Source organism: Meriones unguiculatus, chromosome 7 (assembly GCF_030254825.1).
Source record: "Meriones unguiculatus strain TT.TT164.6M chromosome 7, Bangor_MerUng_6.1, whole genome shotgun sequence".
Taxonomy (NCBI): Eukaryota; Metazoa; Chordata; class Mammalia; order Rodentia; family Muridae; genus Meriones; species Meriones unguiculatus.
Window position 1 is genome coordinate 117638511 of NC_083355.1, and position 25267 is coordinate 117663777.

General features: G+C 53.2%; 1 long non-coding RNA gene across 1 annotated transcript; it reads right to left on the minus strand.

The window, feature by feature from the left end:
* Positions 1-11209: 11209 nt before the first annotated feature.
* On the minus strand, positions 11210-12972 carry LOC132655367 (uncharacterized). The gene is made up of 2 exons (XR_009593180.1): positions 12743-12972; positions 11210-12518 (listed from the first exon to the last, which is right to left on the minus strand). It is a non-coding gene; the product is annotated as an uncharacterized LOC132655367 (long non-coding RNA).
* Positions 12973-25267: the final 12295 nt, after the last annotated feature.

The window sequence follows — 25267 nt, forward strand, 5'->3', positions numbered from 1 at the left end:
CTGACTGAGCCTGGGTGTGTGGCAGCTTCCTCATGGGAAGACACCCAGAGTCCAGGCAGAGGAAAAGGGTGGTCAAGGCTCAGAGGACAGCAGCATCTGAAGAAGCAGAGGCAGGTCTGCCCCATTTGTGGAGGTATTTGGACATGCACTTCAAGGACGCAGGTCTAACAGTCAGGCCTGGCTCTCACCTGCCCTCAGTCAGTGTCCCACATGTGAGTGAGTGTGTACTGCATTTCATGGGCCTGTCACACTGGAAGACCCATAGGAAAGGCTCTTGCTGCAGTGTGGGGCCCTGAATTGGGGACTGAGACACGGGGTGGCAGAGAATGTTCAGTGTACAAAGTACTCAGAGTGCATGTGGGGACGATTACTGCAGTGTGCCTCCATGAGGTGACAGGGCCCCAAAGCCCCTTGCTTGAGCCCATACTGTCCTTTTCCATGGCCCTTGTGTAGGCCACACATTCATTGTCATCCGAACCTGTGGGCTTGAGAGAGAGATAAATGTGGATATGGGGCTGGGGGGAAGGATAAGGAGTTGGGGATTGAGAAGGAGATAGAAGACTGAGAGATGACATGGATGAATGAGAGAGAGAGATACGTGAGACAAGAGAGAGATATGGATACAGGCAAACAGAGACAGGGAGAGACAGTGATGATAGAGACAGACAAGGAGATGGAGATGGGTGAGACAAGAATACAAAGATGGAGAAAGAGGTAATGAATGGCAGACAGAGGGAGAGGTATATGCAGGTCGAGAAAAACAGAGAGACAATGAAAGCACACTAAAAGAGAAAGATAGAGACAGAGAAAAGGGAGACAGTGAAACAGGCAGAGAGATAAAGAGTGAGAGGGAAGGCAGAGACAAAGAGGGAGAGACAGAGACAGGGAGACAGGGGGAGATAGAAACAGGGTGTAACAGAAAGACAGAGAGGCAGAGACATGGCCGCAGGCTAGATAGAAACAGGGTGTAACAGAAAGACTCAGAGGCAGAGACATGGCTGCAGGCTAGCTCCCTGCCTGCCAAGCTGTCAGTGGAGGGACTGGGGATGGGCTGAGGCAGGCCAGGGTCTTTCCAGTGGGGTGCCAGTGACTGGGCTCAGGGCACCGTCACTGCTCAGTATCTTTGTGGTCCTGGGTAAGGGGCAACCCTGGTTATTTTCCTTCATGCTTAGGGTAGGGCATGCTTAGAGACTGTGGGGCTCTCCATGATGGCCCAGCCTGTGGTGAGTTAGCTGACCAAGGACAGTTCCTCCACATGGGCTAGGGGTTACAATCTGAGGTTTCTGGGTTCTGATACCTGCACCTGACACGGGGCTTGCTCCCAACATCTCTCTCCCTCCCTCACACCTGCCGAGTTACTCATTCTGTGAAGAGCTGGCTCTCAAGGGCACATGCAAATGGATGTTTGTTCCATACAGAAAAACATGTTTCTCACTCTCTGAGGTTGTTTCCAGAAATAGTGGCAATGAACCTCCACCTGTAGCTTCAGTCTCACCCCACCCTGGCCACTGGCCAGCCTTGGGAGGGGGACTCCTCCCAGGGTAGGCCACTGGGGCTGGGGGCTCCATGACCCCTACCAACAATGACTTTGAATTCTGTGTTTTGCCACTGCTGTACTCTGACTCACTGGGAGGCCATGAGTGGAGAAGGGCCAGGAGGAGTGGTCCGAAGATCTCAGGGAAATGGGACAGAGGGAAAGGCTATAGATGTGCTCTAGATCCTGGGTCTACCCAGAACCACCGGGATGGTGAGCAGTGACTGGGCCCTGAGCCCAGTCACTGGCACCCCACTGGAAAGACCCTGACCTGCCTCAGCACATCCCCAGTCCCTCCACTGACAGCTTGGCAGGCAGGGAGCTAGCCTGCGAGCATGTGGAGGCAGCCTCTCTGCCTCTGTGTCTTTCTGTTACACCCTGTTTCTATCTCCCCCTGTCTCCCTGTCTCTGTCTCTCTCTCTTTGTCTCTGTCTTCCCTCTCACTCTTTATCTCTCTGCCTGTTTCACTGTCTCCCTTTTCTCTGTCTCTATCTTTCTCTTTTAGTGTGCTTTCATTGTCTCTCTGTTTTTCTCGACCTGCATATACCTCTCCCTCTGTCTGCCATTCATTACCTCTTTCTCCATCTTTGTATTCTTGTCTCACCCATCTCCATCTCCTTGTCTGTCTCTATCATCACTGTCTCTCCCTGTCTCTGTTTGCCTGTATCCATATCTCTCTCTTGTCTCACGTATCTCTCTCTCTCATTCATCCATGTCATCTCTCAGTCTTCTATCTCCTTCTCAATCCCCAACTCCTTATCCTTCCCCCCAGCCCCATATCCACATTTATCTCTCTCTCAAGCCCACAGGTTCGGATGACAATGAATGTGTGGCCTACACAAGGGCCATGGAAAAGGACAGTATGGGCTCAAGCAAGGGGCTTTGGGGCCCTGTCACCTCATGGAGGCACACTGCAGTAATCGTCCCCACATGCACTCTGAGTACTTTGTACACTGAACATTCTCTGCCACCCCGTGTCTCAGTCCCCAATTCAGGGCCCCCACACCGCAGCAAGAGCCTTTCCTGTGGGTCTTCCAGTGTGACAGGCTCATGAAATGCAGTACACACTCACTCACATGTGGGACACTGACTGAGGGCAGGTGTGAATCGGGTCCATGAGGTACATGTCCAAATACCTCAACAAAAGGGCAGACCTGCCTTAGTTTCCTCAGATGCTGCTGTCCTCTGAGCCTTGACCACCCTTTTCCTCTGCCTGGACTCTGGGTGTTTTCCCATGAGGAAGCTGCCACACACCCAGGCTCAGTCAGAGCACAGCCTAGGTGCACACACGTGGTCCCTAAGGCTTCTTCATTGCCCTCTGTCCCTGCCTTGCACTGTCCTGTGCTCCTATCTATCCAGCAAATACTGGACCAGGGTGGGAGAAGCCCAAGCTGTACCCCTTGCCACAGACTCTAGTCCTCCAGGCCTGTAGCTCTGTGACCCCTGGTCTCCATCATCTGGGGTCACTTCACTCTGCATGTGCTGCTCACTGGCTGTCCTGAGGCCTGGGATCACTGTCTCCCAAGATGAGACCCTCTTGTACATCCTTTCCTCCCCAGGCCCTGGGTCTCCAGTCTTCTGTGGCTCTGTGTGACTTCCTGCCTCCACAGGCATGTCCTGATACTGGCAACTACAAGACACAGGGTAGAGGGTAGGTGGTGTTGCCACAGCTCTGTGCAGTGTAGGAAGCACACCTGGGATGTCCATGAGGCTGGAGCAGCCACCCCTGTTCTCTGACCAAAACTGGCCAGCACTGTCTCAGCTGGCCTCTGCCCACCATCCTCTGCACTCTTTCTGTTTGGGCCTTACCTTAGCCGGCTCCCCAGGCTGTACCAGGCAGAGGCCCTGTGCCCTGTTCCTGAGTCATGACCCTGAGTGCAGGGCCAGAGGTGGTGGGGACTGTGGACAGAGGCTCATGCTGTTCACTGGGTCCCATGGGAAGTGTCCAGGCTGACTGCTCTCCATGTGCCACCCTGAGCACGATGGCCTGGAGGACAGGGAGTGGGCAGATGGGCTTGAGGTTTGGAACAGGCAGGTGCTGTGTCTGTGTCTGCGTGGAGCTGGGTGTGAGTGCTGTGAGTGTGAGTCTGAGGAGGGCTTACACATGGCTCTGTGGGTACACGGCTTTCACCTGAGAGTGTGTGTGTGCCAGGGCCTTCATTTGAGTGCTGGGTGGACCCCCTTGCTGTGCCTCTGTGTCTCCTGTCTGTGTCTCTCTCTGTCTCTCTTTGTCTCTCCCTTCCTTATGCCTGTCTCTCTTGTGTGTCTGTCTATCCCTCTCTTTTCCTTCCAGTCTCTGTGTCTCTCCTTTCCTGTTTTCTCTCCTCCTGCCCATGTCTGCATCTCTGTCTATCAGTCTATGTCTCTGTGTCTACTGGTTGCCCTTTCTGTCTCTCTGCTCATCTTTCTGTCTTTCTGTCTCTGTGTGTCTGTCAACCTGTTCTCACCTCCCTGATTCTGTCCATTTCTCTCTGGCCTGTCTCTCTGTGTCCCTTTGTTCCCACACAGAGGAATCTCTCAGGATCTCTAGGTGCCCTGGTCCCCTGTCCATCATTCTTTGCCACATTGTTCTCATCTCTGTGTCTCAGTCTCTCTGTGTTTGTGTCTCTCTGTGTCTCTCACTATCTCTGTCTCTTGGGATCTCTGTCTTACTTGGTGTCTCTTTTGTCTCTTTCAGTACCTCTTTCTCTCTCAGTCTCTGTCCCTCTCAGCATCTCTGTCTTTTGTATCTCTAATGTCTCTGTGCTTCTCTTTCATAATCTCTGTCTCAGTAGTTCCATGTCCTCTCTCCTCTGTGTCTCTTTCAGTGTTCCTGTCTGTTTGTCTAGGCGTCCCTGTACTCCCTCATCTCATCTCTGTCTCACAGAGTCTTCTGAAGTGTCTTCCTGTATCTTTTTTGACTCTGTGTTTCTGTCTTGTTGTCCCTGTCTTTCTATCTCTCTCAAGATCTCTGTGTCCCTTACCTTCTCTGTCTCTCTCAGCATCTCAATGTTGCCTTTTCCATGTGTGTCTCTCACTGGGCCTGGTTCAGTGTTCCTCCAATGCACCTCAGTTTCATCATTTGCGAGACCAGAACCTACTATGAGTCCAGAGGACTGTCTCCCATGGCATGGAACCAACTGTGGCCTGGAGGCACTAGGGGAAGGCATGAGCAGTGAGGGACCTCCTGTCTGTGGAGCCCTGCCTGTCAGAGTGTGCACTCTCTATTTTGCTGGCCTGCCTTTTCCATATGACTCCAGTAAAGGGTGTTGAACCCTGAGGATCTGGAGCTTTAGATGGTTGTTAGCTGCCATGTCGGTACTAGGAGTCAAATTCAAGTCCTCTGGAAGAACAACTGCTCTTAGCTACTGAGCCATCTCTCCAGCACCACAGATGAAACCTTTAGGACTAGTTGCCTGGAAAGACATGTTCCCAGTTTTGAAAGACCACAGCTCTCAGCCCAGGGTACTATATCCAGATACACTATTAAATTCCAGGGGAAACAAAAGCTGTTCAAAACAAAAGCAGCTGAAAGGCGATTGTGACTCTAGCCAGCTCTACAGAGGACACTGGGAGTCGTAATTCTTCAGACTGAAGAGAAAGACCCATACAGCTGAGGGCACATAGGCTAAGTCATGAGAAGGTGTGGGGATGGGGAAAGCCTGGGTGGCAGGAGGCTTCACCAAAGTGAACGCTGCCTACACTCAAATCAGCAAACCTCCCACACAAGAAATGGAGAGGGGAGAGCAGAACCCAGGCAGCATGAACGTGGAGGGAATGGGTTTCCAGGGTTAAAGGTTAAATGGGAATTTGGGGATTGGGGGACGGGGGAGAGGAGAGGGTCCAGCTTTGTTAGCCACAACTGAGGGCACATGAAGAAGCCTTATGGGAGTTCACTTCTTTGTGAGCTAACTAACACTTTTGAAGGAACCTGAACTCAGTATATGCATGGGTGAACAGTGCTGCTCTCAGAAAAAACAAGCTAGGCTGGGTGTGGTGCTCACGCTCTCAGTCCCAGCACTCAGGAGGCAGAGGCAGCAGAGTGTGTTCTCTAAGTGTGAAGTCCCCTGGTTCTGTAAGACAAGTGCCAGGATAGCCGTTCTGCATAGAGAGACATGTCCCTCCCAGGCACACAGATTGACACTGCTATTAAATGAAGCTTTGTGTCTACATGTTATTAGTCATGGGGATCCATGAGGAATCAAAAGCAAAACTGGCCTTTGTTCCTGGCTCTCCTCCATGACTAAGAATTTTTTGCTGAGATCCACGCATGTTGACAGCAGACCATAGGAAAGCCATCTTGGCTGCCAAGGAACTCTTTCCCTGCTGAGTTGCTCTCCTAGTGTTGGCAGCTGCCTTGCCAGCTGTTGAGAGGAGGAGACAAATCAGAGGTTCACCCAGAGCCTGGTGTGGGTTGAGCCTATGGATGGACGAGGCACTTCAGGGCCTGTTTCAACCTGTCCCAACATGGAGACACACTGCTGAGCTTGTCCCCACATGCTCTCTCAGCACTGTATACTGAACATTCCCTGGCACCCCATGTCTGTCCCCAACTTAGGGCCCCCACACCACAGCAAGAGCTCTTAGGTGGGTCTTCTAGTGTGACAGGCCCATGAAATGCAGTACACACTCACTCACATGTGGGACACTGACTGAGGGCAGGAGAGAGGCTCTTAGACCTGTGTCCATGAGCTACATGTCCACATACCTCCACAAATGGGCCAGACCTGCCTCGGTTTCCTCAGATCCTGCTGTCCCCTGAGCCTTGACCACCCTTTTCCTCTGCCTAGACTCTGGGTGTCTTCCCCATGGGGCAGCTGCCAGAGACTTGCCCTCCAGGCCTGTGGCTCTGCTTTCTCCCTGTGTCCTAGGGCTACACTGTGCTCAACAGTGGATTAGCTCATCCTAGGTGTGTGGTCTCATGTCCCTGACACCCATCCTTCTGCCTTCTCCTCGGTTCTGTATCTCTGAAGGCTGGAATCTTCCTGGTTCTGTTCTTGAGGTTCTTAGAGTTGTTCTTGTAGAAATAGTTACCAGGATCAAAGCAGACTCCTGGGAAGTTACCAGTGACCTTGAGCAGAGGTGAGAGGCCAGGCCTGGCAGATGTAATTGTTGTGGGTGTAGACATGTTTTTGTTTTGATTCCAGGTCTCGTATATGGGACTGATACAGATTGTGCACAGCTGCAAAGCAATTGCCTCACACGGGCTCTGAGGGGGCCACTTTGCCAGCTGCAGACAGTCTAACTCTGAGAACTCTCGAGAGAGAGAATATTGGCAAGATCCCAGAGAGAAAAATGGGCTCCAAGGGAGAAGAAGCCTGCTGGTGCTTCCCCTCTGCTGCTCCTGGATGCGACGTTGGGAGATGTCTTGAAAATAACCCCCCTCCCCACTAATCTTTCTCTCCTACCTGGTACTGGGGTTTCAGAAGGTTTTACGGTGGAGAAGGGAAAAGAGACATAAGAAATATACATAAAATAGAGTTATAAACTAGCACTAACAGGCAATGTCCCTCAGCCACCATTCCCTGTGGTGATCAGGACTGATCAGAGTGCTCTCAGCTGCCAGCTGATCTCATCCATCACTGTCTGCACTTCATGTTTGAGCCTTATTTGTAGAACTCCTGATGGGGTCCTATTCCTTAGAACACCCCGACCACAGATACTGTTCCCTGCATTCAGAAGCATGACTGGAGTGCAGGGCCTGCAAGTGGCAGCCACTGTAGACCCAGAGCCTCAGGCTGTCCTCGAGGACCCATAAGAAGTGAGGGTGAGCTACCTCTGTGCGCCTCCTCGAGGGCCAAGGCCTGGAGGACAGGGAGTGGGCAGATGGGCTTGAGGTTTGGAACAGGCAGGCAGATGCTGCGTCTGGGTGTGAGTGCTGTGAGTGTGAGTCTGAGGTGGGCTCACACATGGCTCTGTGGGCATATGGCTTTCACCTGAGAGTGTGTGCGCCAGGGCTTTCATTTGAGTGCTGGGTGGGCGCCATTGCTGTGCCTCTGTCTCTCCTGTCTGTGTCTCTCTCTGCCTCTCCTTGCCTCTCCCTTCCTTCTGTCTCTCTCTCCTGTGTGCATCTGTCTGTCTGTCCCTGTCTTTTTCCCACTGGTCTCTGTTTCTCTCCCTGTTGTTGACTGTCCTCTCCATCTCTCTGTCTCGGTGCTGTGTCTCTTTTTCTCTATGTACTTCTGTGCCCTGATCCCTTCTTGGTCTCTTGCAATTTTTGTGTGTTGAGATCAAGCTGTACCCTACTTTAAATTATTGTGTGAGAGAGTGGATTTTTTTCTTTCCTTTTATAAAAAAAATTTATATTAGTTTATTTACATCCTGAGGATGCCCCCTCCCTCCCCTCTTACCAGTCTCCCCAATTCACCTCTACACTTCTCCCTTTTCCCCCATATTAACCTTCTCCAGCACATCAAGTCATATCAGGACTGCACATATCTTCATCACCTGAGGCTAGGCAAGGCAGCCCTGCCAGGTGACCCAAAAGCAGTCACTAAGGTCCATGTCAGAAACAGGTCCCCTCCACTTGCCAGGTGCCCCATATGAAGACCAAGCCAGCCACCGGCCACATGTGTGCAGGAGGCCTAGGTCCAGACCATGCATGCTTCTTAGTTGGTGTCTCAGTCTCTATAAGGCCCCATGTGACTGGGTTAGTTGTCTCTGTTGGTTTTCCTGTGAGGTTCCTGTCCCCTCCAGGTCCTTCCATCTTTCCCCCACCTCCTAGCCAGGCAGGACTTGGAAGGAGGGGATCAACAACCCACCGACAAACCTATGATCCAAAAATTACCCAGCCTACAAGAAGTATAGTGATAATGAGGAAACAAAGATAGAGGGAAATTCCAACAATAATTGGGCCAACCTGAGACCCACCCCATGGTAGAGAGCCAGCCCCTGACACTGATAATGATGGTCTGCTCTGCGTTCAGACGGGAGCCTAACCTGACTGTCATCTGGGAGGCTCCAGCCAACAACAGATGGAGATAGATGCTGGGACTTGCAGCCAAGCATGGGGTGGAGCTCTGGGGGTCCTGTGGAGACAGTGGACTTTTAAAGACGGTGCCTTACCCTGACAGATTCCATTTTCCAAATGGCCTTTGACTCCACTTTGAAGATGGAGAAGGACAAGACAAGGCACCTTGGTGGATATGTAAACAGCATCCCCTGCCCAGAGCCGTCCATGAAGCACAGACTGACAAATACCTTATCCCTAGGTAAGGTGTCACCCTAAACATTTATCAAAGACGATTGAGACTATAGGAAAACATGGGACATTTAAAGCCATGTCAGGAGCACCATGCCTGGTAACTCATACACACTTAACTAAAGAAAGGTGCCTTACCATCAACTGAACCCACAAAGAGGACACCTAAGATTGTGATGGCAGTGACCCCACTAACCTGTCGTGTGAGCTCGTGGTGTATACAGCAAGAGACCCAGAGTAGAGAACCTCTGAGTGTCCCAGAGTCTTTAGTTTGGCTCAGTGCCCACTGCTGATGTGATGTTTTATGTTACATCTGACTGTCCGTTCATTACTCTGTGTGGAATCCATCCTGTCCTTTGCCTGTACGGTCTCCAGGGTCCTGAAGATGGCTTCTGTACTTGACTCAACCCTGAGGCTCAGTTTGCCTTTGCACTTACAGCTTGAGGCTACAAAGAGTCCCTACTGGGGTCTCTAGCAGACTTCTGGCATCCATTACGTTCTGTCCTATTCTGTAGAAACTTCTCTTTTCTGCAGAAAATTTCCTGCCATCCCTGTCAGCTTTCTGCATGCTTATCACTAATCCAGGCGCTGTCGCCATAGTCTAGAACCAACTGCCGTCTGGGAAGCCTTCAGGGTGGTGAGGGACCTGCCTGTCTGTGGAGCCCTGCCTGTCAGCGTGTGCAACCTCCATTCTGCATCACCAGGCCCTGCTGGCCTGACTGTTCTAGTTGTCTACCACAATAGCCCGTGTGGCCTTGGGTGGTGCTGACTGGCCTAGGCTGGTCATGGTTGACCTTGGCTCACACTGCTTGACTGGGGATGACCCTGGGGAGACCATCCTCATTGAACTTGTTCTCATCTTGGCAGAACATGGCTTCACTAAGGCCTGACAGTAGACGACCCTGGGCAGCCTTGAGTGATGGGGGGCTGGGGCCTCCTCAGCCCCTGGTAGAGCCTCCATGGCTCTAGCCCCTCACCCAGGCCCAGGCCCACCTGGCCGTGTTTACGGTGCTGTGTGATTCTCAGAATCACGCTCTGGTTTGGGGCACCTGGCTGAGCTAGGTTCATGATGACTCAGCTACCCTCAGCTCTCAGGGCTATTTTGAGTGTTTCAGCAGGTGATAGACAACAGAGACTTGAGAAGAGAGAAAAACACGAGTACTATCAGGACCATCCCTGCCCTGCCCCCACACCTGTCCTGCAAACCCCCTCCACAGTGCCGATCCCAGATATCAAGATCCCAGGACAGCAAGTGGTAGACAAGGGAGACTTCAGAGGAGAGAAAAACAATAGCTACAAACCTGGTTACCCCTGCCCTGCCCCCACACCTGTCCTGCAAACCCCCTCCACAGAGCTGACCCCAGTCTGTAGACCCCAGGGCCTCTGCTCCACCTCTCCAGGCCTGGGCATGCTCTGTTTTCATTCACTCCATCTGAGCCTGGGAAGGCAGGTGAGCAGAGGGTCACTGTGCCACTTGCTGCCCAGTGTAGGAACAGTGCTGTTGGGGCTCTGGCATCTTCCCCAGACCATGCAGGGATCTCCCTAATGACATTGAGGCTTAGGAGGCTGAAGGGACTTCTTGTAAAATACCACTGCAGCCTTGGGCCTCCGACAAATGGGGGTAAATTGAGAACCTGAGTCTAGGCCCAGGGTTGGTAAGCAGAATTTGGGGCTAGGGTCCAGGTTTAGAAGTCAGTGCTGAGGACCAGGGCCCAGTGACGAAGCCAAGGCTCCTTAATCAGTACAGGACCCAGTTATTAGAACCAGGACCCAGTATCTAGGACCAGAGCCCAGGGTCCATGCTCAGAACTCAGTGATGTGGGACAAAGTCAAATGATCAGGATCCTCCCCGGTGTCCAGCCCCAGCCAATGCTGTGAAGTAGGGTCAAATGTCCAGGATCAGGACAAAGACCTCATGACCAGAACCAGCGTCCCGCTATTAGATATTAGTCTGGTAATCAATCTAACCTACAGCTCAAGACCAGAGCTCAGTGATGAGGACCAGGTCTCAGTCATGAGGACCAGGGCTCAGTGATGAGGGTCAGGGCTCAGTGAAGAGGACCAGGGCTCAGTGAAGAGGGCCAGGGCTCAGTGATGAGGGCCAGGGCTAAGTGAAGGGAACCAGGGCTCAGTGAAGAAGACCAGGGCTCAGTGATGAGGGCCAGGGTTCAGTGAAGAGGACCAGGACTCAGTGAAGAAGACCAGGGCTCAGTGATGAGGGCCAGGGTTCAGTGAAGAGGACCAGGGCTCAGTGATGAGGGCCAGGGTTCAGTGAAGAGGACCAGGGCTCAGTGAAGAGGACCAGGGCTTAGTGAAGAGGACCAGGGCTTAGTGATGAGGGCCAGGGCTCAGTGAAGAGGACCAGGGCTCAGTGATGAGGACCAGGAACCAGTGGATCTCGAAGACCTAGTGATCAGTACTGGGTCTATCAGTACTGGGTCTGGCAATAGGGAAAACTGTTTTGGTCCTGGATGCCACAGTAGAAAGAAGCTCACCAAGATGCTAAGCCTTTATTTTCTGAAGTAGCAGAGGGGTTCAGTTTTCTTGAAAAATACTTACCCCAGCTAGCTCACTCCAGTTACTTTATTTAATCATACAAGGTTAATTGGGGCTGGGAAGGGTTCTGACTACCAAAATTATCTTGCCCTTGTTGCCTGAGAGAACAGATGACTTCCCCAAATCTCAGTCCCTTTCAACCATGGCTAGCCACAATCAAAATTTATGCCAGGAGTGTCTTAGGACCAAGGTTTGTGTAGCTGCAAGCTCTCATGTAGCATCAAGTGCAGGGAGACAACATTTCTTCAAGGTTCACACAGCCCCAAAACAATTTCTCAGTCTCTACTGATTAACCCAAGCATAGCAAGGGCTTTGCTCAAACATTTCACTCAAAGCAGACACAAATGCTTTACTATACATTTCACTATACACTGTTTAGAAACAGGGCTTAGTGATTAGGATCAGGGATCAGCTCAGGACCCAGTGACTGGTACCATGGGCCAGAGATTAGGAACAGGGTCTAGTGATTAGCTTGGTTGTTAATGATCAAGACCAATGATCAGTGATCAAGACTAGGGCTCAGTAATGAGGACTAGACCCAGTGATCATGACCAGGATTCAGTGATCTGGACTAGGCTAGGTGAAGAGGACCAGTAATCTGAGAACAGGGCTAGGATTCAGCGATATGAACCAGGGATCAGGATTCAGGACCAGGGAGGGACCAGTAAGTAGAATGAGGGATAAGGACAAGGAATCAGGACCAGGGCCTCATGGTCATGATTGTGGGTCACTCATCAGGATCAAGGTTCAGTTACAAAAATTAGGGCTCAATGATCAGGACCACAGTTCACAACCAGGATCAGGGTTTGGTGTCCTGTGCTCGTTAAGGTTGTCTACCCTTGGTGAAAAGCACCGAGGCCAAGTGTTTAGAAATCAGGTCCAGAGGTCAAGCTTAACAACCTGGCATCAGGTCTGAAGAGGTCACAAGTACACTTGATGAAGCCAGTCTTCAGCTCAGGCTTCAGCCACACGTATGTCCAAGTTATGTCTCAGACGCTCGACAAAGGGCACCCTGTGTCTACACTGCTCAACACCCCCGAATTCTGTGACGAAAGCACACTAATTTAACATGGTCACACACATTTTCTCTGACCCCCTTCCGTCCTTTGTCGATGTTTGTCTTTGAGAGTAAGACATTGTGCTTTCTCGGCATCGCTTTATTGCTCAGGAGAGTGTGTGAGTGGGGGTGGGAAGTGGTCACACAGGCCTTAGTTCTGAAGCATAGAGGACCTTCTCCAGGTGTTGTCCCTGCAAAGACAAGAGTGCTCAGCTAGAGTGGCTCCTGGAGTTGGGTTGTGTCTTCATTTTTGCCCTAGTCCCGGCCCTGGATTGAGGAAGACTGGGTTAAATCCAGGGAGTGCTGTCATCAATTACTCCCTTTTCCTTAATGTCTGTGTAGGGCTGCAAGGCCACCTGCAGAGGGACCAAGTAAATCCTGAATGCCCCACCCCCTGCCCCACCCTGTAACCCACCATCTCCATGACTGCCGCCCGTGGCTGGTTCCTGGTCAGTACTGGGGGGCCTCTTTGCTGCCAAATGGGCCACACACAGTCGTAATAGTGAGTGCTGTACTGTAGAACAGGCTCAGTAGGAAGAGGGTGAGGAAGGTCACTGTGGTGGGCCACAGGCTAGCACCCGGGGCCTCTTCCTCCAGGATGTCTTGTGACTGGTCCAGTAGCACACAGGGTAATGACTCCGGACATTCTGTAAGACACAGATGACCTTCTAGACCCAAATTCATGGGGATGGGGGCTCGGGCGTAAGGCCCCACTTTCTATGCCTCCTTGGGATGTGGGGACAGTGGTGATGGGGGTTCTTTATCTTAGGGAAGAGGCTTGTTCAGGGATGAGGAGGCAGGGTTCCAGAGAAGGGGCTGGAATCCTTGCAGTGCCTCAGATGCCCCCAAGACCCATCTCTCTCAGGAGACTTTAGTTAGAGAACCGGCATGGAGACAGGGTTTTCTCTCTTTGTAGCTCTAAGGAGGATCTGAGCCCAGGTTCACCTTGGCCTCAATCCTCTAGCAGCACCTCACTGAGCTCCTGTTCTTAGGCTAAATTTGACCTGAGTACTAGGCTTGAACAAGACCAGACACACCCTCAAAAAGCTCCAGGCCAGCATGGTTTCTGGGCTGAGACTGGGATAGCAAAGGCTGGATATGTGACCAAAGGGTTCTACTGCATTATTGAGAACTGTGACTGGGGGGAGGAGAGTCAACCAACAGGTAAAGGCCTCTGGTACGGACAACCCTGCTGTCCTCAGGGTCCCCGTGCACAGAACTTTCATGTTAACTGGAAGTAGGAACTGTGTCAGATGTGCATGTAGACAGCCACTCCTGTTTTTCATCATCGCAACGGTCCATCAATCCTTCCATCATTCCATCCATTCATCTGTATGTCCATCCACCCACCCATCCTCCAGCCTCTCACTCTTCCACTTATCCACCCACTAATCCTCTCTGCTGACCACTGTGGTCCTTGTGCTCCTCTGCCTGCTCTCTCTTTGTGGGTCTAGCCTTTCACCTGCTGGCGCCTCTTTACTAGATAGAATTCCCTGTTAGGGGCCAGGCCTGGGACTCTGTATTTCTGGGTCAGGTTTCCCAAGCTGGCCTGTTGCTCGAGCCATTTTCAGGGAACTGGACTTTCAAGGGGAGTGTGTACAGGGTGTGTGCAGGCCTTTACTCCACTGTGGCTCTGAGAGCAGAGGGAGGCTGTTAGAAACCAGCTTCCTGGAGAGGTTCTGAAGGCCCATGGGACAGGAGCAGGGGCCCCACTGCCCTCTTGTGGGCACCCAGGGGCCAAGTACACCTGGTGGTAGAACTTGGTGTTCTTGGGATGCCCATGTAGAAGGCCCACGTGTGTGTGTGTGTGTGTGTGTGTGTGTGTGTGAGTCTGTATGGCCTGCTCTTGCTCCTTCCCAGATTTGCTCTCTACCCTGTTTGTCATTTGTTATACTCGGGCTCAGGATGAGAAAGGAGACTCAGGTTAAAAAAGACAGGCAAGGTGCAGGGGCATCTGGAGGGGCCTACGGCCTTGTCCGTGAGTTGTGTGTAGTTATCAGGGTTGGTTTTGGAAATCCTACCAGGGCCTCAGAGGGGATTTTGAGAAGCTGGGTTTGGGCTGTGAACTTTGTCCTCCTCCAGGGTTCATGTCTGTGTATGTGCAAATGTGTGTGTATGTGTGCATGTGTGTATATATGCCATGTGCATGTGTGCAGAGTGGGTTCATCTGGGTGCTGTTTGTGACCACGCTATATCTCTTTCCCATAGGAGTCAGTGGGCACCCTGTGTGGCTATGCATGTCCCCATTCAGAGCTGGCCCACTGAGGGTGGGTGGCACCTTCTTCCCAGTGCCTCTTGAATTCAGCCCTTCCTACCTTCACTGCCCCTATTGTGGCCCCTTGAGGGTCCAGCCTTGATCTTGCTACACTCTTGCCCCTTCTATTCCTTGCCAGAGCCGGAGCCAGAGACTGCAGTCTAATACACAAACAGCCAACCACCCATTACTCAGAGTATCCTGTTGCTCTTGGGACTGTCCTCCAGCCTCGCCTGCCCTGGCTGAGTGTGCTCACTTTAGATCTCATCCCCAGCTTACCCTTACCTCCCACTTACCACACACTCACACGGCAGGCACACACAGCCACAGGCACACACACACATTTACACCAACGTGAGCATACACAGACACATGCACACTCACAGGTATGCACAGTCGCACACACACTCACACGCTCACAGGGACACAGATACACTCACACTTATAGGCATACACACACATACTCGTACCCATGTAAGTATGTCTATACTCACGGGTACACACAAACTTGCCCCTTCCTCCAAGGCACCCACATCCACAAGCACTCACTGATACGTATACACGCTCACACAGTAGGCGTGAAAGGCCTTCAAAGCCTCTGAGGCCTCACAGGCTTGGCGGTGGGTGCTCCTCCCTCCTGGGCCCTGACCCCTCCCAGTGTTCTGTGGACCCTGAGGAGAGTGTGCTGGACAGGCACTGATGGAAGTGCAGGGATACTTGGCATGAGCACAGAGTTTATTTAAGGGGTGGGGCGGGCAGGGTGGCTCAGTAGCAGATGCCATCCGCCTCTGACATGATCACAGACACGTTGACGCTGGTGGGTTTACCCGTGTTGCGGTCGATGGTCTTCTGGGTGAAGGACAGGGGCAGGGCCTCGTGTCCCACCATGCAGGAGTACTGGTCTCCCTCTTTCCAGGCTTCTGCTGGCACACGCAGCACACTCGTCACGGCGAAGGTGGTGGCGCCCTCGCCTGGCTCCTTCAGGGGTGCAAACACTAGGTATTCCTCAGGGGGCAGCTCCTGGCTTCCATGCAGCCAGCGTATCAGCACATCTGCAGGATTGAATCCTCGCACCAGGCACGTCAGGGACACCAGCTCATTTAGGGCCAGCTCTTCCGACGGCGGCGGTAGCAGGTGGACCTGGGGTGGTAAGGTGTTCTCTGGAAGGTAGAAGAGTTACGGCTCAGAGCAGAAGACCAAAGACCCCCGCCCTTTCCTCTTCCCTTCTGGGCAGTTCCTCAGGGAGCCCCATGTTCCCTCTCCGACCTAGGGTGGGAGCAGCTGAGCATCTGTGATAGAGGGAGGGGCAGGTGTGCGAGCTTGGAGTGTCGTATGATGTCCCACCTTTGTCTCTGGCAATTGTTTTAGTTAAGGTCTCAGACTCAGGATGAGTCACCGTGCAGGTGAAGGTCTCCCCGTTGTTCCAGCGCTCGGCACAGCCGGGCAGGACGCTGGACACACTGTAGCAGCCGCAGGAGTCCTGCACAGCCTCCTTGAGCACCGCGTCCTTGCCAGTGCTGGGTGTCCAGGTGAAAACGGCTCCTTGAGGCTTTTTCAGTCCACTCAGCGTACATGTGAGGCTGGCATCTGAACCCAGAAGCAGGTCCTCGAGCGCTGGCCGGTGCAGTGACAGGCTGGGGGTGCAGTTTTTGTCTATAACTGAGAAGGCGTAGCATATCAGTATACTCTCTCTTTCTCCTTTGCTGTCCCCTCCTCTGGATGTCCCGAGGCCTGTCTCCTCATGGCCTGTCCATACCCTACCTCCTTTACTGGATGGCCAGACAGGTCACTCTGGAGGCTTCCGAGTGGGGATTCCCCATGGGGGAGTGCCTCAGCAGGGAATGTGGGTCCCGATACCAGGTTAGGGTAGGACTTAATTAAGCCCCAGCTGACCCCCTCACCTATGGGCTCTGGGCAGGGCACTGTCGCTGTTTTGACGGGGTTGGAGTCGAGTTGCACGGAGCATGTCACAGATGTTTTTTCTGGGCACTCTTCGGCTGACAGGTTCAGCAGGCTGCTCATGGTGTACAGGCCTCCGGACAGGACAGGTGGGAAGTTTATGGTGGTGATGCCCTCCCCACTCTTGTCCCAGGTCACGTTCATAGCTCCGGATGGGAAGTAATTCTGAATCAGGCAACCCATTATCACTGGATCAGTTGGCGGAGATAGTGGCCTCAGTGGGTAGACGGTGGGAGGTCTTGGGGACTCTGGAACATAGGACATGAGTGAGACAGAGGTCTGCACACTCTTCTTGAGACAATTTCTGGAAAAAGGGCCTTTCTCTCCTTTACGCTGGAGAACCTAGCCCAGTATCCCAGAGCTGCGGCACTGTGTGTCTGCAGGTGTAGCTAACCGATAGTTCTGGCTGCAGAGTTTGAACGTGACCTGCGGACAGTCTTTTGCAAGGACCTGGCTAAGTGCCTCCAGCAGGACTTTGTCCATACTGTAAGTGTCTTTATAAACATGAGTATGCTACTGAGCAGCCTAGCAACCCAGATGTCTGAGCCTCACTTCTCTCTGGGCAGTGGGTACAGCCATGCTCTCAGGCTTAGGGTTTGGAGGACCATAACTGGGAGGTCTGGGCAGGGATGGCCAACCTGATATTGCAGCTCAGCCTGCACAGGGCAGGAAAGAGCTGGCTTGAAGTCTACACTGGGGGGCTGAGGGAGAGGCCATTTTGTTGTGTTTTCACCTTACACTTGCGTTGTTGGGACCTCAGACCTATCTCACCCTCCGTGCCAGCAACCCCGCCCATCCACCCGGCAAGCAGGGGGCCCTTTAGACCAGAGGCCTAAATCTGAGCAGCGGCTCTGCCCATGTAGGTGCTATCTGCAAGTACACTTGAACTTCCACCGGATGAGCGGGGGAAGGAGAAAAGGGCGTGAGAAATGGACACTGGGTTGCATGGCCTCCGTTCATGTAAAACAAGCAGAGGCCACCAGCTAGACTGGTGAAACAAGAGTCTCCCCACATTTAGTCCAGCAAAGCTCAGACTGGAACTGTGAGCAACTCAAGCCAGGCTGCCTCATCCCAGCCCAGCTCACAGCCAAGCCCAGTTCAGCCAGCCCAAGTTATATTAGCTCATCCTAACCAGACAAGCCCCGTTCAGCCTCAGCCCAGCCTCACTCTGCCCATGGTGTTCAGCCTAGCTCAGCCCAGCAAGGCCAGCTGAGCCTAGTTCAGTTCATCTCAGCCCATCTTAGACCAGCTCAGACAGCACAGCTAGCCTAGCTCAGCCCAGCTCAGACGAGCTGTTCTAAGGCAGCTCAGTGCAACTCTGTCTAGGTCAGTCTATCCTAGGTAAACTTAGCCTCGCTCAGCCTAGCCCATCTGAGATCACGTCAGCTCAACCCAGCTCATTCTAGCTTAGCCTTGCCTAGCCTGGCTCAGCCAGCCCTTCTAGCCTACCGCGTCCAGTCCAGCCTGGCTCATCCCACCTCAGTTTACCCTAGCCCAACCCAGTTTAGCTCAGCCCAACTCAGTTCATCGCAGTGTAGCCTAGCCAGACCGTCTCAGCCCAGCCCAGTTTAGCCAGCTCTGCTTAGCCCATTTCAATCTAGCTCAGCTCAGCTCAGCCTAACCAATTCCATCCCAGCCTAGTCCAGTTTAGACCTGCCTAGCTCAGTGGTCTCAGCCCAGCCCAGCTGAGCCCAGACAAGCCCAGTTTGGCTGGCCTGGTCTAGTTTACTCACACCAGCCCAGCTCAACTTAGTTCACCCCAGCCCAGCTCAGTTGCCAAGCTTAGACTAGCCCAGCCATCCGGCCCTTTCTACCCTACCCCATCCCACCCCACCCCATCCCATCAGAGCTCAGCACAGATCATTCCAGCCTAGTTTGGCCAGTCCACTCTAGTTTATGGAAGCTCAGCACAACCCACCCATCACAGCTCAGCCTGACCTAGCTTAGTCCAGCTTGGTTTGGCTAGCCTAGTCTAGTTTACCCCAATTCAGCTCAGCCCATTCCTGCCTAGCTCAGTCGGTGTAGCCTGGCCCATCCCAGCCTGATTTAGCCTAACCCTGCTGAGTCCATCCCATCCCAGACTAGCCCACCAGATCAGTCTAGCTTGATCAGCCCAGCCCAGCCCAGCCCAGCCCAGCCCAGCCCAACCCACCCCTCTCCTCCCAGTCCTACCCCATCTCAGCCTAACCTAGCTCAGGCTATTTTAGCTAATTCCACTCCAGCCCAGCTTGTCCTAGTCCATTTCAGCAAGCCTATCCCAGGCTCGGTCAGCTCAGAACAACTCAGCCCAGTTTAGGCCAGTTCAGCTAGCTCAACTCAATGCAGCCTAACCCAGCCCAGCCTAGACAGTCAACCAGTTCAGGCCACTCCAAGCCCAGCTCAGCTCACTCCAGACTAGCTCAGTCAGCCCAACCAAGCCTACCCTACTTCATCTCAGCCCAGAATAGCCCATCTCAGATTTGCTCAACCTAGCCTGGTCTACTTGAGCTAGGGCAACAGAGCACATCTCATCCTAGCTCAGCCCGGCCCAGCCCAGCCCAGCCCTGCCTGGCCCACCCCAGCCTAGCTTAGTCTAGCTTAGTACTCCCACCCCAGGCCATCTTAAATCAGTCCAATTCAGACCATTCCAGCCTATCCTAGCCTAGGCTAGCTCAGTACAGCTTAGTTCAGCCCAGCCCAGCCCAGCCCAGCCCAATATCCATTCCAGCCTAGTTTGGCCATCTCGTCTAGTTTATCCCAGCTCAATACAACCCAGCTCATTCCAGCCCAGCTTAGCCTTGGATAGTCCACCCCACTCCACCCCATCCCATCCACCCCAAGCCTCACCCATCCCATCTCATCCAGCAATGCTAAGCATAGAGTATTCCAGCCTAGTTTGGGCAGTTGAGCACAACCTTCCCAGCCCAGCCCAGCCTGGCCTAGCCCAGCTAAGCTTGGTTTGGTTAGCCTAGTCTGGTTTACCTCCATTCAGCACAACTCAGCCCAGTCCAGCCCAGCCCAGTTTATCCCAGATAGTTTAGTTTATCCCAGCTCATTACAGCTCATCTCAGCCTAGCTTAGCTCAGACGGCATAGCTCAGCCTAGCCCATTCCTGCCTAGCTAGCCCATTCCTACCTAGCTCAGTCCATTCCTACCTAGCTCAGCCCATTCCTGCCTAGCTAGCCCATTCCTACCTAGCTCAGCCCATTCCTACCTAGCTCAGCCCATTCCTGCCTAGCTCAGCCCATTCCTGCCTAGCTCAGCCCATTCCTACCTAGCTCAGCCCATTCCTGCCTAGCTAGCCCATTCCTACCTAGCTCAGCCCATTCCTGCCTAGCTCAGCCCATTCCTACCTAGCTCAGCCCATTCCTACCTAGCTCAGCCCATTCCTGCCTAGCTAGCCCATTCCTGCCTAGCTCAGCCTAGCCCATTCCTACCTAGCTCAGCCCATTCCTGCGTAGCTCAGCCCATTCCTACCTAGCTCAGCCCATTCCTGCCTAGCTAGCCCATTCCTGCCTAGCTCAGCCTAGCCCATTCCTACCTAGCTCAGCCCATTCCTGCGTAGCTCAGCCCATTCCTACCTAGCTCAGCCCATTCCTACCTAGCTCAGCCCATTCCTACCTAGCTCAGCCCATTCCTGCCTAGCTAGCCCATTCCTGCCTAGCTCAGCCTAGCCCATTCCTACCTAGCTCAGCCCATTCCTACCTAGCTCAGCCCATTCCTGCCTAGCTCAGCCCATTCCTGCCTAGCTCAGTCGGTGTAGCCTGGCCCATCCCAGTCTGATTTAGCCTAACCCTGCTGAGTCCATCCCATCCCAGACTAGCCCACCAGATCAGTCTAGCTTGATCAGCCCAGCCCAGCCCAGCCCACCCCTCTCCTCCCAGTCCTACCCCATCTCAGCCTAACCTAGCTCAGGCTATTTTAGCTAATTCCACTCCAGCCCAGCTTGTCCTAGTCCATTTCAGCAAGCCTATCCCAGGCTCGGTCAGCTCAGAACAACTCAGCCCAGTTTAGGCCAGTTCAGCTAGCTCAACTCAATGCAGCCTAACCCAGCCCAGCCTAGACAGTCAACCAGTTCAGGCCACTCCAAGCCCAGCTCAGCTCACTCCAGACTAGCTCAGTCAGCCCAACCAAGCCTACCCTACTTCATCTCAGCCCAGAATAGCCCATCTCAGATTTGCTCAACCTAGCCTGGTCTACTTGAGCTAGGGCAGCAGAGCACATCTCATCCTAGCTCAGCCCGGCCCAGCCCAGCCCAGCCCTGCTTGGCCCACCCCAGCCTAGCTTAGTCTAGCTTAGTACTCCCACCCCAGGCCATCTTAAATCAGTCCAATTCAGACCATTCCAGCCTATCCTAGCCTAGGCTAGCTCAGTACAGCTTAGTCCAGTCCAGTTCAGACCAGTCTAGTTCAGCTCATCCCATTTCAGACTAGCTCAGTTCCCCAAGCCAGGCCACCTTGTCCCATCTCAGTTCAGCACAGCTCATTTCAGATAATCCTGGCTCAGCCTAACTCAGCCCAGCCCAGTTATCCCATTCTACACTAGTTCACTCAGCCCAAGTTGGCCTATCTTGTCAAGCTCAGCCCAGATCAGTCTACTTCAGCCCAGCTAAGTTTAGCCCAGCTCAGCCTGGCTAACTCCAGCTCAGCCCAGACACAGCAGCTTGAGTCACCCCTACCCTTTGCTGTTGTCTCCTAATCCTTGCCTCAGTCTAGCCTGGGAGTCTCTTGGTGATGCTCTCCAGGAAGTTGGGTTTCATCCACATTTTCTCTTTTCTGCATCTCAGCCCATGATATCACCCTGTACCTGTGTTCATGTCCTGCATTCCTCTGGGTCTCACTCTCCGAATCACCTTCTCCTTCTCGCTAGCACTTCTCTATCCTATGCTCTCAGGCCTGGCCTGGTTGAGACTCCTCGGTGCCCCAATGAGCAGAGGAGTCCAGATGGTGGGACCCACCTGCTCAAGGCTGTTGAGTGTCCTTCATAGGGGAACAGTCAGACCTCCCTTGGCCAGGTGGTCCCACACTGAAGGTCCTCATGGCTAAAGGCCATCTGCCCTATGGGAGACAGCTTAGGACTGGGCCAGGCCTTGGCTGGAAGCTGTGTCCTCAGCATCCGCCGTTGTTCTCTCTGTGTGGTTGCCTGTGGATGGGTTAGGCTGAGCTCTGAGGGGGCTGCATGACTGTGTATCTGGCCCCTGGATGGGGTCCCTCAGCCACTTCCTGTTCCACCTCCACACTGTGGCCGCTTGCCTCCACGTCATGTGTGGCCTGTGGTCTGCTGTGGTGGAGACAGGTGTGTCTGACCACATGGGCCTTGTTGGGGCCAGGACTCCACATGCCTGGCCACAGGGGTAGGTTGGGGCCTAAGATGCAGGAAAGGGAATGAAACAAACATCTAGTTTCTCAGAGACACTGAGACAGAGATGGAGAGGGAGAAAAGACAGTCAGGGCTAGAGGAGAGGCCCCAGAGCCTGCTGTCAGGGAGCCAGAGGGACAAGGCAACTCCAGAGGGATCCTTAGGCCAAGGAGACCTCTGAGAAGAACTTGGAGGTCACAGGGTTGACATCGGATGGGGGCAAGTATCTGGAATGGCTCATTATGAACGGTGGCTACCTCCATGGCTAGTTCCATGAGAAAGTAGGTATGCCAGGCCAAGGGCCAAGATGGAGGCCTGCAGGTCACAGTTAAGTGATATCCCCATTCATATCCCTTCTGCCCCAAGTCAACTTCCTAGCACAGCTTTCCCAGGATGGGCCTTTGCCCTACAGGGCCCCTCAAGGATTTTCAACATAGGGTCCCACCCTTCACTTGGTCTTCTACACATTCTCCTGACCCCTCCCTACATTGTCCCTCTTTGTAGGCTGCCCCTGTCACTGTGCCTTATTTATGCAAGAACAGGACTGGAGTCTCACATAGGCGCCGACAGTCTTTGCTCAGGAACAGCCCTGTCTGGAGGGGAAAGGTTGTACATCAGCAGGCATGATGGGTGTGTCGATGGTGCCGGGTGCTGAGTTGGTGAAGTTAGCCTTTTCTGGCTTCTTGGATAGATACTTTATAGAGGAAGGGCTGCTGCCTCAGACCTGGAAAGGGTGGAGTAAACTGGAGTCCCCTTGGCCCCTTAGTTGTGAGGCCAGTCAAGGAAGTTTGGAAGGTAGAGAGGCAGGAAGCTGGGTCCTGGGCTCCAGAGATCTGGGAGGACATATGGGCTTGTCACAAGGAGGCTCTGGAGGTTCTGTCACCAGTCCAGGCTTGCCTGGGAGCCAGCAGCAATGGGGGATGTTGTGGCTGCCTTAGTCATTTCTGTTGTGACCACAGGTCGAGTGGCTCAGCTCAAAGCTGGAATGGTGAAGCAGGGTGTTAGCTGGTGCAGTCAGTCTGGTAAAGGTTGCTTCCTCGTACACAGAGCTCACTGAAGGGCACCTGCCCTGCCATGAGGCTGCTCTCATACACCAACCACCTCCTTTTGGTCTCAGGGTTTGCCAGCCTAAGTCACAAGACACCCTCTCAGGACATCATGCTAACATGGTCTATCACTGGCTATAGCGTGTCATCTAGCATGTTCAGTGTGCACACTTGGGCAGGTGATTCAAGCTGCAGCTGTCTGTCCACAGCAATAAGGTGGGACTCACGGCTGAGCTGATGTAGTACAGAGATGTTTTCTGCGTAGGGTCACAGTGGCTGAGCGTGGGTTTATCTGAAGGCTTGTTCCAGCTCTTGCTAGGCAATCCCTTGCGAGCCTCCCACTGGTCCTGGCCAGTGTTGGGCATGATGCCTCTGTTTTGGCTGCTGTCTTTCAGTTTTGACACTTTGATTTTGGATGACATGAATTTGCTTCTCCCCAGGCTCTGCTTCTCCCCAGGCCCTGCTTCTGTCTCTTAGGACTCTTGTCACAGTGTACAGTCCGCTAGCTAGTCCTCAATGACCTCATCTTGAGATAGTTACCCTGGTCACATTTGTGAAGAACCATTCCCCAAAAGCCACACCTATGGGTTCCAAGATGTGATCGTGTCTTTGGGAGACTACCACATAGCCCTCCATGATGGAGCGATAAGGGTGTGCAGAGAAGAAAGTGGCCTCTCAATCCTAGGAGGTCATTCTTGGGATGCTGAGAGCAGGGTCACTGTCCTGGCTGTCTGGGCAAGCCCAGATCTCTGAGGCTCTCCTTCCTCCCAGGTGGGATTTGCTGCCACATGACAATTACTGCCACACTGTAGTCTCTGAGCTGAGCCCTTGCTGTGTCCAGTGTCTGTGGGGGTCTCCTGGCTTGGAGGGAGGGATGGTCATTAGGAGAAGACACTGATCCTTGCCTTCAGGGATGTTGGTCTAGGAGCTGGTTGGGAAAGAGGGGTGCCTAGGCCTCAGCTTTGAAGTGGACAGGGCTTGGGAGACTCTGGCAGGAGGACAGGGTGGATCAGGCCTGGGCTTCCTGAGACGGCGTGTGTCTGAGTGTGAGACTAAGCAGATGTGTGTTTTAGAGCGTGTGTGTGTGTAGTGTGTACATATATGCATTCGTGCATGTATGCCTGACACCTGACTCTGGATGTGTTTGAGTGAGTCTGTGCAAATCCGAGTGATGGTCTGTCATACATTTGAATGTGAGTGATGGTGTTTTCCTTGGCATGAATGCACGCGTGACTGGGAGCTGGCCAGGGCTGGGGCTTGGGACACATCCTGAGCTGTGCCTCTCCTCCGATGAGACCAGCCACCCTCCCAGTTCTGGGTCTTCTGCACCTAGTGGGGGTGGCTGTCTGTGCCATTGCCATTCAGTCCTACCCCGAGGCCTGTGGAAGCCGGAGTCCACGGCAGAGGGCTCCACTGCCTGGGGCTGTGGCCTGGTCCCAGCAGGCTCGTCACTATCTTAGTTTTCCTAAAGTCCCATGGTGCTGAGCTTGAGATCTAATGTGGATCTCTTTGTGAGATGGCCATCACTTCTGATGACAAGGGCATTTGGCTGACTGACGCTCAAAATGACCTAAGTAGTTCTCATGCCTTCATCCAGGGCCCACCAGGGCCACACCCACTCCAATATCTTCTTACTAGAAATGTTCTAGTCATTGAAGCATTTTCAGCAGGTCATTGGCTACTGGCTCCTCCTGCCTATGAAGACTTCTTTCCTCTTATTGGTTCCTGAACAATCGCTGTATATGAGAGCTCCCTGCCTTTTGTCCCAAGGATGGTAATATCAGCTTTGGATGGCTCTTGCACACTTTTGTGACTTCACTTAGTCCCTCCAGTGTCCTAGCTGGGGTCAGGGGATAGGCCTGTCTGTCTGCACTTAGTAGGTGGACAGATGTGGTCTTGGAGAGTGACCTGTAGCCAGGTTCCCAGGGGCCCAGCTCTGATTCCACCGTTGGTCCCTCTGGCTTTGCCCTTCACTTCAGAAGTGGGAAGTGAGTCTGGGTGGAGGCCAGTGGGAAGGATGGACTGGGTGGAGACTGGGCCAGAAACCCCGAGTTTTGAAGAGGATCCCACAGAGGTGGCTGCTTGACTCCCATGATTCTCACGCTCTGGTCCTTGTCCCTGTCCTCAGGACTCATCACAATGGTGGCCTCAAACACCTTCTCAAAGTGCTCTCAAGAGTTATGGAAAAGAACTTTACTAAGAATCCCAGAGACAAAGCAGGACTTCCGGGCTGGGCTGGTGGTTGGTGGGGCCTCAGGGCAAGTCTGCTGCTGCTTTGTGGGAGACTCCTCTTGCAGTAGGACTCTCTGCCTAGCCCAGAGGTCTGAAGAGATCCTTTCAGTTT